The sequence below is a fragment of the Rhagoletis zephyria genome, unplaced genomic scaffold, assembly GCF_001687245.7.
Source record: "Rhagoletis zephyria isolate East Lansing unplaced genomic scaffold, Rhagoletis_zephyria_1.1 Rzeph_scaffold_03226, whole genome shotgun sequence".
In the NCBI taxonomy this organism is placed as follows: domain Eukaryota; kingdom Metazoa; phylum Arthropoda; class Insecta; order Diptera; family Tephritidae; genus Rhagoletis; species Rhagoletis zephyria.
Window position 1 is genome coordinate 18,220 of NW_016160309.1, and position 6,167 is coordinate 24,386.

General features: G+C 33.5%; 1 protein-coding gene across 1 annotated transcript in view; it reads left to right on the top strand.

The window, feature by feature from the left end:
- Rdl (Resistant to dieldrin) overlaps nt 1–6,167 on the top strand; it is a gene marked incomplete at its 5' end in the record, with an annotated part of 41,698 nt that overhangs the window by 13,263 nt on the left and 22,268 nt on the right. The window lies entirely within an intron of this gene.

The window sequence follows — 6,167 nt, forward strand, 5'->3', positions numbered from 1 at the left end:
AAAAAAAAAAAAAAAAAAAAAAAAAAAAAAAAAAAAAAAAAAAAAAAAAAAAAAAAAAAAAAAAAAAAAAAAAAAAAAAAAAAAAAAAAAAGTGAAAACTAAAAAAAAAAACGAAAAACTCGAAAACCATAAAAAATCGCACTAAAACGTAAGATCAGATCGCTTATATTGAACAAAATCAGTGGCTAAGAATACAAAACGAAATCTATGTTTTTTTTTGTTGGTTATTCAAAATTCTTTTCTAAGCACTCTAAATCATCCAACAACTAAATTTTTGAATTAATATGTATGCATACATGGTTTCTCTTCATCTGCGAGTGTAAACAAGTGTAGTCAACAGATACTATGCTGTTTTTTTTTTTTGCTTTAAAAATGCACCTATGCAATTTGAGTCGACCAGAAAGAAGCACAACTGTCATTCGTTTTTTTTTCTGATGAATTATTTAGCGCAGCTAAAAATTAGTCACAGTTTTGTTTTCCAACACAACAAAAGATATTGCTTTCTTACTACCGCAGTGTGATTTTACGCGTTGCTTTAGCACAAAGTTTAGTGGTTCAGAATGAAGGATTCTGGTAGTTCGTTCAACTCAAAGAGTTTTGATGGTTTGGTGATAGTTTTAAACATAAACATTATAAAATTACAAATTTTCGTGAACTTTATACGAAGTGCAATAAGCTATGTGTGAGCGCGTAAGAGATCTGCAGCTAATCGCCATTTTCGAATAGTTAAGTCCTTTCGCCGGCAGCTCTGGAAATCGGTATAGCAAATGACTGGAGCTTGTCATATCCGTGATAGTAAGGAAGACCCAGTTATAAAAGGCCGCCAAGGCGTTTTTTTGCACTCATTGGCTTTACACTTCTGTAGTTTGCCCGTTACATGGAATATTTGTATGGTGGCCATCAACTCAAAAGGCTTATTGAGATCCTAAGAATCGTGTTTTTATGCACCTATGGCCCTTTACAATCACTCAAATAAAACGCCAGAAGTGATAACAAACCTGCCTGCTGTACATTTCGTAGGAAAACATGTGGCCGCAGCTACGGCGCTGAGACTAAAAAATATGAAGCTATGGTAAGATCGGCTGTTTGGCCACGCTTCTACACTTCACACTCTGGCTAGTTGGGATCAAAAAATCGACTATTTCGCCCCTGAACCCATCTTAGACAGGCTCTTCAAGGCGAAAATCTCGTCAAGAACAGGGTGGCAAACACCGAGACCATGGGGATGGGGGAATTAAATTTTTACACGGTTGGATCTAAGCAAGACTTGGGTTTAGAGTTGACTATGGAGTTTTCTTTTAGGAATTAAAACTGAAGTTATCCGCACGAATTCCCGACCACGGCAGCGTCTTTCAGGCCGAAGTTCTAGCCGTAGAGGAGGTGGCTGTGTACCTTAATACACAAACCGTATTGAAGACAACTATAAATATCTTCTCAGATAGCTAGGCGGTCATAAAATCAATGAATGCGGTAATGGTAAGACCAAGGCAACCACCTGACAGCCCTAAATGACATAAGCACCATTTCCAGGTCAGCCTCATATAGGTACGGGACGTAGAGATATTGCAGGGTGGATGATCTAGCCAGGAAAGGCACCAACCTAGAACTGTGTGATAACAGAGGTAGAATTGGGATACGCATGGCTGCATGGCCTGCAAATTAATGGTTAGAAGTGGCATTATCCAAGAGGTCAATAAGTCATGGTTCGATAAGAGAACCCATAGAACAGCTAGGGTACTTTGGCCGCAAATTGATTAGAAAAAAAACAGAAGTAGTCCCAAGATAGGACATTTCGGAGATAATGGCCTGTGTACTCGGTCATTTACTATTTGGTAAGCACTCTTTGAGAGCGTTTTTGAATCCTTTAAACCTGTAATATTCAGTAATAATTACTGTGTGGTGTTTTTACCTTACCTTCTTTGAGAGTTTATCGGCAATAACTCAGAGACTAAGAGTGTTCAGCTTATCAAGGCATGCCATCACCAGTTTTGATGTTAGCTGATGAAAGCTGATAGCCTTAGTAGTCGCTTGGCTGCCCGTCTGCTACTTCTGTTTCAACAGGTTTAGTTCTCCTACTGAAAAAAATTATGTAGTAAATAAAAACTTCCTCTTAAAAGCGATTGCCTCTTCGGCTTCCCCACTTCTGAATGTATCACCATTTTCGGTAATAAATTTGATTTTGTTATTTTTTTCCCTGTCGACAATGCCATATTTTTCTTGTCAGAAATACAAAAATACGACTCGGTGATATCTCCAAATCAAAGATTAAGTTGTAACTGTAGCCCGAACTTTTATTTGCTCAACAATCCATTTAAGTTTGTTTTAAAAAAGTTGCCGGCATAGTCATAGACCACAGGGCTAAAGCTGCAGATCTCAAGAATAAATACTAAGAATTAATACACATTTTGTGCCCTAATACTCTCGTCTTCTAGGTGTAATCCGCTGTCTGTCTGCTTTCTATCGACTGTTTTGCTCTTGAGTAGAACACGAGAATTAAAGTAATTCCTTCAATAAATCTTTGACTCTGCAGATATTTACTGGCAGTATTAAAGCAATGAATCAGAAATAAGTTTGTGTTTATTAGATAATAAGTATGTATGTATATGATGTATGTAGATGGTTCCAATTAATAATTTGCTTTCCCATTTGATTAACAAATAAATACAAAATATGCCTCAATATTACTTACGCATACATTCATGTCATATTGATTTGTACAATTGTTATGGTCATCATCAAAATATATACATACGTACATACATATGTAGCGACTCATCAATACCCAAAACGAATTTTACAATCCGACTAGGTGCCCTCACGAAGGCTTCTTCTCACAGTTAATGGCGTGACCCAGAGCTCCTCATGGCTATGGCTGGGTTACCGCATCTCGCTCATGGTTTGTCAAAAGCCATGACAATAGGTGCTGAGATTGAGTGTGGTAGCCCAGCTGAAACTGGAAACCAACCGTGAATTAAGTTATAAAAAAAAAATAAAATGGTACAAAAAAAAGGAAGTAATTATTAAAACAAAAAAGAAAGAGAGAAAAAATTAAAAATATTTGTAGCAGATATTTTAGTTAACGATTTTATAGTTTTATTATTAATTATTATATATTTGTATGAATTATGTTTGCTTAAGTAAAGTTATCTTAGCAAATTGCGCATACTTTTTGATGTGGTATAAGGCCTTAAAGTAATATTTGTAATAAATAAAATTAGATTTTTCAAAAGTTGTGCAGTACTTTTCCCATCAGACGTCAAAACTTGCCGAATTAACTATTTCTGGGCACCGCAGTTGTGACAATAGTCATTTCGGTGAGTTTTTTTCAACAAGCGGGAATAGTGCTGTCATACCGTATTAAGTACTACATATAAATGATACAACTTGAACTTGACGTCGGCGCGGTCCTGTGCGAATTCGAGAGGTATGAAAATTGCATTGTCAATAATTCAATAAGTAGACCTGGTTTTATTTTTGACTGAAGTTGTATTTAATTACACTACTTAAATGACTTCTAAGAAATGTTATGAATTCAAAGCGACGCGAACTACATAGACATAGAAGCCTCGAAGCTTGCCGCTTGCTTTTACAAAACTCTGAAAATAAAAAGTTCGAGTAAAACTATCGACTTATCTTTCGATAATTTAATTGCTTGTGCTTCAAAACAAGTTAAATTGGTTATACTTAATAGACTCCGCTTCAGAAGGGATCTCGTAAATTTTTTATAATTAACTCATATTTGCATTAGACATGTCTTGAGACCATCGGCCTGTTTTACTTTAAACTTGTTCTGCAGACTAGGTCAGCTAGAGATGGGTACAAATCTCCAAGTTCAGGCCAAAATAAAGACGTCAACGGCGACTTTTCATCGTTCTTGAAGATGTATGGCACAATAATGCTGACAGCAAATAATGCTGCCCCCCAGCAGTCACTGTCCCAGGTTCGAGAGCCTGAAATCGCTCTCAGCACTGAAGAAGATTTTCTTCGAAATGCGTGAAAATGCAGCCACAAACGATTCGTAATTTTGGTAGAATAATTTTAATTAAGCCTACAGAAGATAATACAAATTTTGGAACCGATTGCAAGAGCAAATTCATCCTCAGAGTGCCACTCAGAACGAGCCGACCAGCAAAGCAAAATTTGTGCGCCTAAAACCAAGCAACGCATACAGAGAAGAATAACTATCTTGACAAATCTCTGCGCATTTCATGTAACATACTTTCAGACATACTGGTTACAAATTTAAATAGTTTCAAGTGACAACCTTATTTCAATGCCTTGTCTTAATTACGGCGCCGAAAATTATGCCGCAAAAAAACTCCATTGACCTACTTAGTATGTGACAGCGACGAAGCAGTGCTTCTATTCTGCGTCATAGCTTCAGGCGCAATAGATAAGACTATAGTCATGTGATGAGTTTTGTTATAGTCCTAGTAATCTTCTTCTTCTTCTTATTTGGCAGTACAAGCGTTGGTCGATTTGAGCCGATACCAAAAGAATTTGTCAATTGCCTCTCTTCTTTACGAATTTGCGCTAGTTGTACATCCGTAGTGCACACAGGTCCTTCTGAACTTGGTAAATTTACATTGTGTTCATGGGCGCCTTTGGATGGCGAGTCAAAGGATCTATTCACGGGAGCCACTGACTTCCACTTAAATATGATTTTGAAGCAGTTTTTTTTTTTAGTTTTTGATACATTTATTGCCATAATTATGTAATTTTACAGTTTTGGTGAATTAAAAAAAAAAAAAACAAAAACAAAGTATCAGCGGCAGAAGTGAGTTTGAATTTCTCTTACTAAGACAAAGTTCGGCCGAAAACTGTTACTGCAAGGTTGTATGCGCATTTTATTATAACAAAAATATAACCACAAGCCATTTTTTTTTTAATTTTTTTTTGATAATTTTACAATATGTATCGATAAAAATATTCTTATATAAAATATAGATACTAATGTTTTTTGATTTCTAATATAAACGTAATTTGTTTTTAATTGACTCGAAAAACAAAACAAAACAAATATTTATACATATATTGTTTACATTCGCAGTTTGAAAGCTATTGGATGACGATTGAAATATGCAGATTTACGAAAAGAAAGTAAAACAAAAACAAAAAAATCTAATAAAATTTACTAAAAAGCAAAAACGAAAAAATTAAAAAATTGAATATACAAAAATTTAACATTTAAATTCTAACAATTTAACATAAAATATGAATATGTAAATATTTGCGTATTTTGCGTAATTAAGTACTTGAAAAAGCATAAAATATTCGCATATTTTTCTAACTACATAAAAATACTTACTTAATTTTAACGTGCAGTTGTACTTACCCCAATTTCGCATGTTTTTTTCTTAAAATAAATACATATACTATTAGTATTATATATTCGTACTCGCATTCAACTACTCTTGTTCGACTTTACCATATGCTATATACTACTACATAGTTATATAGATTAAAGTAAAATAAAAATTCAAACTTAATTAAAAAAAAAAAAAAACTCGAATTGGAAAATTAAAAAAAAAAATAAAAATAAAATTATTTCAAAAAGTCATCTGAATTTGCATCTGATTTTTTCCACATCGCATTGCTCAATACATACATATATGAACCTCGTACCTAATAAAGCTTTAACCAACATGCATAAATACTACTTATGTAACTTAATAGCGATTTCAAATATGAAATGTTTACTCAAATAAATTAGCGAATTATTTTTAGTTGATTTACGGTTAAAATTTTGTTTGCAATTTGGTTTGTTTTACACCATTTCATTTTCGTCCGATATGCATTGTTTTTTTTTTTATAAATTTGTTTATTATATTTTAAGTTTTCTTTCTAGCATTCGTTGTTATTCGTTTTTCATTCGACCAGAACCATTAAAATCCAACGAAAACTATTGTCGTTTTCACACAAGAAATTTTAGTGTATGCCGCGTGTGTGGTTTTTTAAAAATCGCTACATTGCTGTTTATTGTAAGAAAGTATTTTTTTTTTTTGAATATTACGAAGACACAATCAAAACACAGTAGCAGAAAAAAGTTCTACAAATTTTTTTTTGAATGAAGAAAAATTTAAATGGTAATGGCTTAACTGCAGGAAATTTCAAAATATAATGCATGTTTCGCTAGCGTAAAAATAAAAAAAAAAAATAAAATTATT